Raw genomic sequence first — 16,279 nt, 5'->3', positions numbered from 1 at the left:
TACATTGCATGGCCAAATACATCGAATGGACAAATATATCACATGGCCAAATACATTGCATGGCCAAATACATCACATGGCCAAATATATCGCATGGCCAAATACATCGCATGGAGAAATACATCACATGGAGAAATACATCACATGGACAAATACATCGCATGGAGAAATACATCACATGGAGAAATACATCACATGGACAAATACATCGCATGGAGAAATACATCACATGGACAAATACATCACATGGACAAATACATCGCATGGAGAAATACATCACATGGACAAATACATCACATGGCTAAATACATCACATGGACAAATACATCACATGGCCAAATACATCGAATGGACAAATATATCACATGGCCAAATACATCTCATGGACAAATACATCGAATGGACAAATATATCGCATGGCCAAATACATCGCATGGCCAAATACATCACATGGCCAAATACATCGAATTGACAAATATATCACATGGCCAAATACATCACATGGCCAAATACATCGAATGGACAAATATATCACATGGCCAAATACATCACATGGACAAATACATCGCATGGACAAATATATCACATGGCCAAATACATCAAATGGACAAATATATCACATGGACAAATACATCGCATGGCCAAATACATCGAATGGACAAATATATCACGTGGCCAAATATATCGCATGGACAAATACATTGCATGGCCAAATACATCGAATGGACAAATATATCGCATGGCCAAATACATCACATGGCCAAATACATCGAATGGACAAATATATCACATGGCCAAATACATCGAATGGACAAATATATCACATGGCCAAATATATTGCATGGCCAAATACATCACATGGACAAATACGTCACATGGAGAAATATATTGCATGGCCAAATACATCACATGGACAAATACATCACATTGAGAAATACATCACATGGACAAATACATCACATGGACAAATACATCGCATGGAGAAATACATCACATGGACAAATACATCACATGGACAAATACATCACATGGACAAATACATCACATTGAGAAATACATCACATGGACAAATACATCACATGGACAAATACATCACATGGAGAAATACATCACATGGACAAATACATCACATGGACAAATACATCACATGGACAAATACATCACATGGACAAATACATCACACGGAGAAATACATCACACGGACAAATACATCACATGGACAAATACACTGCATGGCCAAATACATCACATGGACAAATACATCGCATGGAGAAATACATCACATGGACAAATACATCACATGGCCAAATACATCACATGGACAAATACGTCACATGGAGAAATATATTGCATGGCCAAATACATCACATGGACAAATACATCACATTGAGAAATACATCACATGGACAAATACATCACATGGACAAATACATCGCATGGAGAAATACATCACATGGACAAATACATCACATGGACAAATACATCACATGGACAAATACATCACATTGAGAAATACATCACATGGACAAATACATCACATGGACAAATACATCACATGGACAAATACATCACATGGAGAAATACATCACATGGACAAATACATCACATGGACAAATACATCACATGGACAAATACATCACACGGAGAAATACATCACATGGAGAAATACATCGCATGGAGAAATACATCACATGGACAAATACATCACATGGACAAATACACTGCATGGCCAAATACATCACATGGACAAATACATCGCATGGAGAAATACATCACATGGACAAATACATCACATGGCCAAATACATCACATGGACAAATACATCACATGGAGAAATACATCACATGGACAAATACATCACATGGACAAATACATCACATGGAGAAATACATCACATGGACAAATACATCACATGGACAAATACATTGCATGGCCAAATACATCGCATGGAGAAATACATCACATGGACAAATACATCACATGGCTAAATACATCACATGGACAAATACATCACATGGACAAATACATCACATGGCCAAATACATCACATGGACAAATACATCACATGGCCAAATACATCGAATGGACAAATACATCACATGGCCAAATACATCGAATGGACAAATATATCACATGGACAAATACATCACATGGCCAAATACATTGAATGGACAAATACATCACATGGCCAAATACATCGAATGGACAAATATATCACATGGCCAAATACATCACATGGACAAATACATCGAATGGACAAATACATCACATGGCCAAATACATCACATGGACAAATACATCGAATGGACAGATATATCACATGGCCAAATACATCACATGGACAAATACATCGAATGGACAAATATATTGCATGGCCAAATACATCGCATGGACAAATACATCGAATGGACAAATATATCACATGGAGAAATACATCACATGGACAAATACATCGAATGGACAGATATAACACATGGCCAAATACATCGAATGGACAAATATATCGCATGGCGAAATACATCGCATGGACAAATACATCGAATGGCCAAATACATCACATGGCCAAATACATCACATGGACAAATACATCGAATGGACAGATATATCACATGGCCAAATACATCGAATGGACAAATATATCGCATGGCCAAATACATCGAATGGCCAAACATATCACATGGACAAATACATCACATGGCCAAATACATCACATGGCCAAATACATCACATGGACAAATACATCACATGGACAAATACATCACATGGACAAATACATCGAATGGACAAATATATTACATGGCCAAATACATCGCATGGCCAAATACATCACATGGCCGAATACATTGCATGGCCAAATACATCGAATGGTCAAATATATCACATGGCCAAATACATTGCATGGCCAAATACATCACATGGCCAAATACATCACATGGCCAAATACATCGAATGGACAAATATATCACATGGCCAAATACATCACATGGACAAATATATCACATGGAGAAATACATCACATGGACAAATACATCACATGGACAAATACATCACATGGAGAAATACATCACATGGACAAATACATCACATGGACAAATACATCGCATGGCCAAATACATCACATGGACAAATACATCACATGGCAAAATACATCACATGGACAAATACATCACATGGCAAAATACATCACATGGACAAATACATCACATGGACAAATACGTCGCATGGAGAAATACATCACATGGACAAATACATCACATGGACAAATACATCACATGGACAAATACATCACATGGACAAATACATCGCATGGCCAAATACATCACATGGACAAATACATCACATGGACAAATACATCACATGGACAAATACATTGCATGGAGAAATACATCACATGGACAAAAATACATCACATGGACAAATACTTCACATGGCAAAATACATCGCATGGCCAAATACATCACATTGAGAAATACATCACATGGCCAAATACATCACATGGCCAAATACATCACATGGACAAATACATCACATTGAGAAATACATCACATGGCCAAATACATCACATGGCCAAATACATCACATGGACAAATACATCACATGGACAAATACACCGCATGGCCAAATACATCACATGGCCAAATACATCACATGGACAAATACATCACATCGACAAATACATCACATGGACAAATACATCGCATGGACAAATACATCACATTGAGAAATACATCACATGGCCAAATACATCACATGGCCAAATACATCACATGGACAAATACATCGCATGGACAAATACATCGCATGGCCAAATACATCACATGGCCAAATACATCACATGGCCAAATACATCACATGGACAAATACATCGCATGGACAAATACATCACATTGAGAAATACATCACATGGCCAAATACATCACATGGACAAATACATCACATGGACAAATACATCACATGGACAAATACATCGCATGGCCAAATACATCACATGGACAAATACATCGCATGGCCAAATACATCACATGAACAAATACATCACATTGAGAAATACATCACATGGCCAAATACATCACATGGCCAAATACATCACATGGACAAATACATCACATGGACAAATACATCGCATGGAGAAATACATCACATGGACAAATACATCACATGGACAAATACATCACATGGACAAATACATCACATTGAGAAATACATCACATGGACAAATACATCACATGGACAAATACATCACATGGACAAATACATCACATGGAGAAATACATCACATGGACAAATACATCACATGGACAAATACATCACATGGACAAATACATCACACGGAGAAATACATCACATGGAGAAATACATCGCATGGAGAAATACATCACATGGACAAATACATCACATGGACAAATACACTGCATGGCCAAATACATCACATGGACAAATACATCGCATGGAGAAATACATCACATGGACAAATACATCACATGGCCAAATACATCACATGGACAAATACATCACATGGAGAAATACATCACATGGACAAATACATCACATGGACAAATACATCACATGGACAAATACATCACATGGACAAATACATCACATGGACAAATACATCACATGGACAAATACATTGCATGGCCAAATACATCGCATGGAGAAATACATCACATGGACAAATACATCACATGGCTAAATACATCACATGGACAAATACATCACATGGACAAATACATCACATGGCCAAATACATCACATGGACAAATACATCACATGGCCAAATACATCGAATGGACAAATACATCACATGGCCAAATACATCGAATGGACAAATATATCACATGGACAAATACATCACATGGCCAAATACATTGAATGGACAAATACATCACATGGCCAAATACATCGAATGGACAAATATATCACATGGCCAAATACATCACATGGACAAATACATCGAATGGACAAATACATCACATGGCCAAATACATCACATGGACAAATACATCGAATGGACAGATATATCACATGGCCAAATACATCACATGGACAAATACATCGAATGGACAAATATATTGCATGGCCAAATACATCGCATGGACAAATACATCGAATGGACAAATATATCACATGGAGAAATACATCACATGGACAAATACATCGAATGGACAGATATAACACATGGCCAAATACATCGAATGGACAAATATATCGCATGGCTAAATACATCGCATGGACAAATACATCGAATGGCCAAATACATCACATGGCCAAATACATCACATGGACAAATACATCGAATGGACAGATATATCACATGGCCAAATACATCGAATGGACAAATATATCGCATGGCCAAATACATCGAATGGCCAAACATATCACATGGACAAATACATCACATGGCCAAATACATCACATGGCCAAATACATCACATGGACAAATACATCACATGGACAAATACATCACATGGACAAATACATCGAATGGACAAATATATTACATGGCCAAATACATCGCATGGCCAAATACATCACATGGTCGAATACATTGCATGGCCAAATACATCGAATGGTCAAATATATCACATGGCCAAATACATTGCATGGCCAAATACATCACATGGCCAAATACATCACATGGCCAAATACATCGAATGGACAAATATATCACATGGCCAAATACATCACATGGACAAATATATCACATGGAGAAATACATCACATGGACAAATACATCACATGGACAAATACATCACATGGAGAAATACATCACATGGACAAATACATCACATGGACAAATACATCGCATGGCCAAATACATCACATGGACAAATACATCACATGGCAAAATACATCACATGGACAAATACATCACATGGCAAAATACATCACATGGACAAATACATCACATGGACAAATACGTCGCATGGAGAAATACATCACATGGACAAATACATCACATGGACAAATACATCACATGGACAAATACATCACATGGACAAATACATCGCATGGCCAAATACATCACATGGACAAATACATCACATGGACAAATACATCACATGGACAAATACATTGCATGGAGAAATACATCACATGGACAAAAATACATCACATGGACAAATACTTCACATGGCAAAATACATCGCATGGCCAAATACATCACATTGAGAAATACATCACATGGCCAAATACATCACATGGCCAAATACATCACATGGACAAATACATCACATTGAGAAATACATCACATGGCCAAATACATCACATGGCCAAATACATCACATGGACAAATACATCACATGGACAAATACACCGCATGGCCAAATACATCACATGGCCAAATACATCACATGGACAAATACATCACATCGACAAATACATCACATGGACAAATACATCGCATGGACAAATACATCGCATGGACAAATACATCGCATGGACAAATACATCGCATGGACAAATACATCGCATGGCCAAATACATCACATGGCCAAATACATCACATGGCCAAATACATCACATGGACAAATACATCGCATGGACAAATACATCACATTGAGAAATACATCACATGGCCAAATACATCACATGGACAAATACATCACATGGACAAATACATCACATGGACAAATACATCGCATGGCCAAATACATCACATGGACAAATACATCGCATGGCCAAATACATCACATGAACAAATACATCACATTGAGAAATACATCACATGGCCAAATACATCACATGGCCAAATACATCGCATGGACAAATACATTGCATGGCCAAATACATCACATGGACAAATACATCACATGGACATATACATCACATGGACAAATACATCATCAAGGGTATGGGTGGCATAAACCACAATTGTATACTGAAGAAGTCTTTAATGTTCATGTGCTGATGATGTTGCCTGATTCTTGAGGACAGTAGTTATGTGACAAGATTTATTAATAATATATTATTTTGACATATCAATTGGTTTCACTTCATTTGGGAGTTTTTTCATGGTGTATAAAGCCCCTTCAATCAATTCATTTACACATTTTTCCCATGTTGTAGCTCCAAAATCCACACCAACCCAAAAGTGCCAGCTGCAGCCCTGTTTTGAGTGGGTCACAGATTGCTAATTTAACCAGCACATGTGTGTGTGTGTGTGTGTGTTAGAAAAAGCCATATTGCTTCTCTGTTCACCATGGATTATGTAATGGCAAAAGGCTACAAGTGACCATATGTGCACATGTCTTACACAGCATTTAAAAGCAGAAGGTGGAGTATGTTTCTTCATCTCCCTCTATTATAATTTTACTGTTTTCATACAGTCTATCTCACAATGCACCCTCGGAATACAGCTTTTCACTCGTCCCCTTGATAGCCATCAGAGGTGTGTGTTGTAGAGTGAGTGTATATGTGTGTTGCAATAGCAGTGAGGTACAAAGGCAGATCCATGTGTTGATATGTGGCCCCCGGGATGGGCCACATTATGCGTGCCCACTTCACCAGCAGGGACCCCAACTGGAGTTGGCTCATGGCCCTTTGTCTCCAAACAGATGGAAATACACTGAGAGAGTGGAGAAAGGGAAAGAGAATGAGAGAAGAAAGGGGAATCAGAAAAAAAGAAGTCAGTCTGTTCTTATTAACTCGTATATTGAGAGAGACACGCTCACAATACATCAATGGTAGACAGGCTCTGTCTTATTCAAACTCATGCTCAGACCATCTGTACACACAAGACTTGTCATACAGCACGCATTAAAGCATAAATGCCAACCATCTCGCTTATTCCTATTCATTAAACTTACTCTAAAGCTTCATTGCAGCTAGTAGATATATTGACATTAAACGGTGGCACATGCAATGTATGTTTATGATGTAGATTTCGTTGTTTAGATTGTTGAGCATTAAGTATGGTGCAGGCATCTGGGATCTTCATCAAGAATGGACAAAAGCAATGGGAAAACAAGGACAACAAGGATAGGAAGATATTTTGGAAATAAAATGTTAACAGCGTTATATCGTGGCATAATGTCTCTCAGGAATCATGCACGAGTGTTAGAGATTAAATCAATGAATTATAAACCCCCAATAAGATTTGTCATATACACTATTCATGGAAAGTGTTCGAGACTTAATTCAGTTTGTATGTTTTGTTTGTGTGGGGTCGAATAAAGAGATTATTTCCTCTCATCCTGTAAAATTAACCATTTTATTTGCCAAAAAAGCATAAAACTTGTCAGCAGGGAGGGAGTCATCCATCTCTCAGACACGAACTCAATGATCTCAAGGGCACACATGCATGCTGAATGGCGACCATCTGCACCCTGTCTTGCCTAAACCTGAAAGACACGGTGTTGTAGAGCCCCTGAGTAAAGTCCATTTAAATCGAAATGTGTCGTTCACTCACCGTCATCGTTTAAAACAGAAAGCTCTTACAACTGCTGCTTCAAGCTTCTTCAAAGTTAAGTTTCTCTTTTTAGTCAGAAAAGATGACGGTCAGATATGAACGTCAGAGATGAGGTTATGTCCTGATGAAGACATGATTAAAAAGTTATTCTGACAGTTCTTTCTGACATTACATCACCCTCTGTTGGTCACTATATAGATTTGTCCACAGGGATCTTTCCTAATAAGAAACAATTTCCTGAAGACTTAACCCTAACCCTAACTGGCATGTGTGAAACTGCACAACTTCATTCCAACGAGTCACAATATAATATTCAATGATTTAATCTTTTGCAAACTGAATCGGCTCCTCGCTCAATGCAGGCATATTCATTCAACCGTTTCCCTTCCTCGAGTCACCACGAGAAAACACTATATTCCCCCAACACAGATGCACATAAACAAATATAATTCAACATGTCTCATTGAACCTCATGTTAAAGTCCCAAAAATGTTAAATGTATTATAAATAATCAAATGAAAGCAATTCTTCATGTCCCGCTTCAGATTTATTGACCTATTTACATATATTTTATACATATACACAATGAACATTAACCCCACCATCACAGCAGAGAGCAAAGAACTGTGCAATAAACTATACATTTAATACAAAATAAAACAATATGAAAGTTTGTGATGTAATCACAACATCTGATATTACACAGATTTACAATATTTACAGTTTAAGATGATGAACAGCCATAATGTAACAGAAACGCTAAATAAAGATGTTTTCTCTGTCATAGTTCCATTATTTCATTCGTTGGGTAAAATAAATGTCTTAATTTCATCCATGTTCAATGTAAAAGGTTTTTGATTTCTTGGTGTGAATTTTATCCTGACTGTGAAACTTTAGTTTATTGATGAAGTCAGGAGCATGTGAATGAGATGGAATATCAAGTGCTTTTATTAAATTATAAGCGTCACATTTCTGACTTTAAACCCTCCAAAAATTGTCCCCATTGAATTCTATTGTAAGTGTCTCACTGGAACACACATTTGTGCTTTTATTAAAGAAAAGGAGGAACGAGTCGAAATGAACGTTTGTGGTAATCAACATTATGACAGAAATGCTTCAGATTGAGCTGAACTTTACCTCATCATGTCTTTCCAAATTCGTCTTTCTTTTGCCGAAAATTATTAGAAGGATGTTGCAATCACAGATTTCCACACATGGAGTTCTGGACAAACGTTTGGGAGGATTATGTTCATTTAATCCAATCAACCAACACTGGAGTAACCGTATATATGCCGCTGCTGACCTCAGTTCCTCCGGCATCCCTCCTTCACCCCAAACTCCACCTTCATAACTACCCCTAAATTACCCCTAACCTCGGGCTCAGATCGAGTCATCCATTATGGATGTTTATAAAGTTGTGAATAAAGCATTTCATAGTGACTCACTTAAAAACTTAAAAAGTAAAACTAGTAAATGATTCTTAAGCTTCTAAAAGCATACAATAACTTTGTATGAAAAACAGACAAAGGATTCAAGTTATTTCCTCTCAAATCATTGTAAACTGAGCACAAATAACAAATGGCAACATGTCAATGATGTCAAAAATGTCTTGCATGTCTCGTGGCCAAATGTCCTGATTCCATTCAACCAGATCAGTGAGGTTTGATGTTTCGCTGTATTGAGCTCAGCTTTGAATGATTTGATTATGATTCAGTATTCAGGGACTGGATAAGACAGGTTTATTTTAATTCATCAATGATAAATAAAATGGTTGGATATAAAACAGGTCTGAACCGTTGCCACTGTTGCTGACAGGTTCACGAGTGTTTCTGGCATGAAATGTGTCTTCACATCTAAAGTACTCAGTATATCAAACCATTTGTGTGTATAATTATAAAACTGTTCAGATGTGTTACACACTCCTGCACTGAATAATAGCAGACAGCATCAGGCATCTTTTGGGGGACACACGTCTGTTAATCATCAAATCATTTCTCATTTCAATTGGGATGAGAGAAACTTTTCACATGCCAAATGGACGATGCATAATAGAACACAAATGCAATATTGCATCAACTCTTCATGGAGAAATACCGTGTAAAACTGAGCCGATTAAAGGAACATTTTATTTCTGTATAGAAACCAGCGGTGGGAATTACCCCAAATCAAACTCTGATTATACCTTACCGACATGAATTACGGATCAAATGTAAGAAAGAACTTAACAAACACACATATTTAACCACAGAAATACAAAATAGACAGGTAAATAAAAGTATTTTTAAGCACTTGTGGAGCTACTAGAAACGTACCTCTCATCACCGCAGGGGTCGAGCAAAAGACCTAACCCGTAACGGTTCGTGTCCATTTAGAACAGAGCGAGCATTTTCAATTAATTCCTATGGAAGTTGAGCGCCATGCTCGCGAGGTGCATTGTGGGAATGGCAACGGTGCGGAGAAAGCATTGATGGCGGTCGAGGGCGTCGAAAAAGTTCACATTCTTCTGCTTTATGTAAATGAGGAATGATAAACGGCAGCCAAAGTGTCGTCTGTCGTGACTTTCTGCTGCACTGACAGTCTTTCAACAGACTTCAAATGAATATTGCTCTCATTAACTGTAGCAGGTAACAAGAGCTGAAATAAATCAACACAGTTTACATACAATTGGCATGTGGAAATAAAGTTAGCATCTTTCTGACTGTAATCACGCACATATATGATGATTAGATTTACTGTGTCCTGAAAACAGTGAAAATCAATGAGAGCTGCCGACTTCCGGCGACACGAGCGACAACAATCTCTGGCAACTAAATGTGGGCGTGGCGAGCGACACGGAAAAGTTGAGAAAAGTTGAGAAAAGTTGAACTTTATGCAAATGAGGACAGACAACCAATAGGAGTGAAGACGTGTCAGTCTCACTTTATCTGTCTGCTTTGAGAAAATGAAGTCAGATGAGGAAGAGAGGATTCTGGGAGCGATCGTCTGTAAACACAGACATGGATATAATAAAGATGATGCATGGAACAGAATCTGTCGGCAGTCTGAGTGAGTTTGACGTGTACATTCATTGATCGTTCATCTCCACTGCACTATATGCATTTTTAGGGACGAGAAAACTGAATCCTTTGTTATTTTTTTTTTATTAAATACAAAGTTTGATTACAACAAAATGGCATAAATAGTTATTTTCCAACAAGACCCTGACATGGAAGGCTCGGCACATCAGAACCAGATTAAATCCAACACAGATGAAGAACAAAAAGGAAGAAAATGGGGCAGAATTAATTCTACAGTTATTTCAGTTACTTTTCATTTTTGTAAGTGCTTCTGAAAAGTGTTTTAATTCATTTCTGAACATAATAAACAGAGGAGGGGATATCTGATATTGTTATTAATCAAATAAAACAAAACATGTCAGTCCTTGTTTATTCCATACATTATATTTTATAAGGTGAATCATCTTTTACTGTCTGTAATACTGAAATACAGAAATATCACATGTTCTGTATCTTCATAATTACAGGATAACAAGGAACATTCTCAAGATTACATTTTATTATATTTCGTTTAATATGTTGAAGTTTGGGGGAAATCTTAAATAGGCTGTACCATATTTTTATCAACTATATGATCTAATTTATTTAAAGTTTTGATGATGTCTCGTGTATTTGTTGGTGCAGTGTTAATGTAATATCACCAGCATATAAAGAGGGAATAAGAACGGGAACATCTATTACATTGTTATAGCAGAAGTTGTTGAAGAAGTGTTTTGGATGACATCTGTGTTGTGAACGCATTGTAAAGTGTTCCATTATCATCCATACGTCCATCACAGATATTCCTGCTTAACTAATCTTCATTAAATACACATAAATATATTAAATATATGTGTTATTCCACATAGGAGTATTGTGGGCCTATTTCCAAAATAATAAGACTTGTTGATAGAAAGCTGATAGATTGAGTTTGGGTAAATTATACTTGTGAAGAAGCTGTGAACATTATAAACACTGGAGGAACAAGATATTCATATTACCTTGTTCATAAGATCAGATGTCTTAATATTATGTGCCTCTCAATAAAGTGATATATTTTCTGATGACTTGTTTAAATACCATCTGAGGAGGAAACCAAAGCGGGATTAATCAATCTGGATCAATATTCAACTTTGATCAGCAAAACTCTCTTAAAAGTGGAAATATCTCTCTGCAAACAGCAATTTAAGATTGTATTTGCTTTTTATAACTTGTTTTCAAAATGTTCTTTCATGCTAATGTTCAAATCTGTGCTCACTGAAACAGTATTTCGCTGTATCTGTGATGTCATACAGGAAGTGGAGTCGTTCTGGTGTACGGCCATTAACTCACACTAGTTAACTAACCCTAATTACAAATAATTTGCTGTCATCTGCTAACTGACTGATTGCTAAAGTTTTTCCAAATATATTCAATTAATTTACCGTTAAATCACGACTAACCAAAGTGGACAACATACCTGCACCATAAATAAATGAAAGGGGGGATACTGAGCACCCCTCTCTTATTCTTCGAGCGATCCGACTGAACTGTTCATGTCTTTATAAATCATTCACCAAAACATTCTAAAGTTTAAAAAGAAAAACTTGTTTTTTAAAGTGTAAGAATAGAATAAATCCGTCATCCTCTATCAAGTGACTGAAATACAATCTTATATTATTTTTATTATTATTAATAAATCTCCCTTTAAGAAATCCTGATTGTAACTCGTTCATTAAATTATTAATACCATCTTTGAATCTATTAACAAAAATATGTGTGAAAACTATATAATCATGGTAAATGTTCTGCACTTACAGTATAGCGCCTTTTTAACCTTAGCGGTATTCAAAACGCTTTACACTGTGGCCCATTCACCCATTCACACACACACAAACACACACGCATACACACGCACACACACTCACACACACTCACACTCACACACACTCACACTCACACTCACACACACACTCACACTCACACTCACACTCACACTCACACGCACGCACACTCGCACGCACACTCACACACACGCACGCACACTCACACGCACGCACACTCGCACGCACACTCGCACGCACACTCGCACGCACGCACACTCGCACGCACGCACACTCGCACGCACGCACACTCACACATTTACATTTATGCATTTGGCAGACGCTTTTATCCAAAGCGACTTACAGTGCAATTATTACAGGGACAATCCCCCCGGAGCAACCTGGAGTTAAGTGCCTTGCTCAAGGACACAATGGTGGTGGCTGTGGGGCTCGAACCAGTGTCTTTCTGATTACCAGATTACCAGTTATGTGCTTAGACCACTACACCACCACCACTCCACTACACCACAACACACTCTCACACACACACACTCACACACACACACACACACACACACACACACACACACACACACACACACACACACACACACACACACACACACACACCAATGGCGGCAGAGTTGCATGTAAGGTGCTAGTCTGCCATTGGGAGCAACATGGTGTTCAGTGTCTGGCCCAAGGACACTTCGGCATGTGGAGTCATGTGGGCCGGGAATCGAACCGTCAACCCTGCGATTAGCGGCCGACCCGCTGGTTTAGATCATGCCCTGACTCATAGGGGGTCTAAAGACCCATCTTTCATAGACGGAAAACAAATACTATTTCAGATCAGTCCAGAAAAATGTGTAAAAATTAGCCGTGAGACCGTCAGGACCAGGAAATTTGATTATCTTACGTTTTTGAACCGCTAAGTCAAGTTCTTCAATCCATAACCCAACATCACAGCGATCTCTCAATTCATTGTCAATGCAGGGGATTACATTTACAATCTTTTCTAAAAAATGATTACAGGTGGGAATCAGTACAGTACAGCCTGTGTATCTCAGCGAGTATTGATGCTGACTATCACACCTGGAGTCGTGAGGTTGAATCCAGGGCGTGCTGAGTGACTCCAGCCAGGTCTCCTTAGCAACCAAATTGGCCAAGTTGCTAGGGAGGGTAGAGTCACATGGGGTAACCTCCTTGTGGTCGCTATAATGTGGCTCTCGGTGGGGCGTGTGTTGTGCGTGGATGCCGCAGAGAATCTGACTCCATGGTCCAGGCAGACTGACGAATTCTTCACCAATTTCCATATTCCCTCCTCGTACTTTCCCATTGTGAACTGCACGATCATCATCATAATAATCTTGCTGTGAATCTTTGCTAAGAAGACTTCCGCATAATGAGGACAAAAACAATCGTGCAATGTCTATATAAGTTTTGTAACTTTCAATTCAACACTGGGAGAATAACTAGGCAGCTCGGTTAAAGCACACGTGCTCAAGCTGCCATTTTATCCAAGCACGATTTCATGAGACCAGACGTGCAGTCCACCAATAACATCAGAAACGGCCACCAGAGACTTCACAGTACAGCGACATCACTCGATAAACTCACCGTATGTCTGTACGGCTTTAGAAACATAACAACACCTACTGTTACTTTTACATCCAACATGTGTGACTGTTTCCCCCAATACACGCGTGATCAGCTCTCATGCCTAAAACATGTGAGTTCCCTTCTATATGTGTATGCAGCTGTGTGTAAATAACATACACAGATCCTCTTATGTGTAGTATCATATCCGCTTATCAATCCCTGTGTCTACCAAATATTTAATAATTATTACTAATAATGATATAATAATAATAATTAATATTAATTCTAAACCTGTCCCTAAAACCCAATTTATCATGTTTATTTCTTTTGCATTACCTTATAAGTTCTCAATAGTATTATAATATTATAATTATATAATAATTCCTATATTTCAAGATGCTCAACTGTTCTCACTGTGTTGTGTTTATCTTTTAAATATAATGACACATTCAGCCCTGTATGATCAAATTATAATCTAGATTAAATCACCTCCTCCTCCCACTTTACTGGCAAGATCACGCGTAATTTAATGTTGACATTTTGTCCATATAAAAAATTCTATAAATGACAGAAAAATTTTAAACGACAGCATTAAAAACATATAATTGTCAAAGAAAATGAGAATAAAAAAATGCAACATAATTAAGTAGCCTACACTTGTGATCATGTGACCTCAGACCTGCACCACATGCTAAATTGTTTATAAAAGTCCTTTCAAAATAAAATACCCCAGGTTTAGTCAAATATAATCTACTGTAACAACATACTCTTGCTACACGGAGTCCAGACAGTAAATGTTCCCTAGATAATTGTTCCTAGTTTAGAAATGAGTTACAGATGTAATAAATGTAAAAGCACAATGCAGAAATACCCCTCGCCACATAATGAAGAGATGAAGAATATGTCATATTACATGGTGCATTAATTGTGAGCACTGCACGAACTCGTGGCGCCATCTAGCGGCTGTGCGCGGGAAACACTGACATTCCAATAATCATCAGATTCGGGAAGCAGATCAAAAGGATCCCTTCCCAAATGTTAGTTATAGATTTCATAACTTCTGCGCTCTGTGTGGGTGGTTTTGTGCTGACCAACAATTATTGGTAACACTTTACAATACGGGTCTATTTGTTAACTTTATTTAATGCATTACATATCATAAATTAACAATATCTTATTCTTTCTTTCTTTTTTTTTACAGCATTTGTTAATAAATATAAACTATTGTTAAAGGGACAGTTCACCCAAAAATGTAAATTCTGTCATCATTTATTCACCCTCATGTCATCCCAGATGTGTTTGACTTTCTTTCTTCTGCAGAACACAAATGAAGATGTTTAGAAGAATATTTCAGCTCTGTAGGTCCATACAATGCAAGTGAATGGTGACCAGCACTTTAAAGCTCCAAAAAGCACATAAAGGCACCATAA

The sequence above is a fragment of the Xyrauchen texanus genome, chromosome 11 (assembly GCF_025860055.1).
Source record: "Xyrauchen texanus isolate HMW12.3.18 chromosome 11, RBS_HiC_50CHRs, whole genome shotgun sequence".
In the NCBI taxonomy this organism is placed as follows: Eukaryota; Metazoa; Chordata; class Actinopteri; order Cypriniformes; family Catostomidae; genus Xyrauchen; species Xyrauchen texanus.
Note: the sequence above shows the minus strand (reverse complement) of the source record.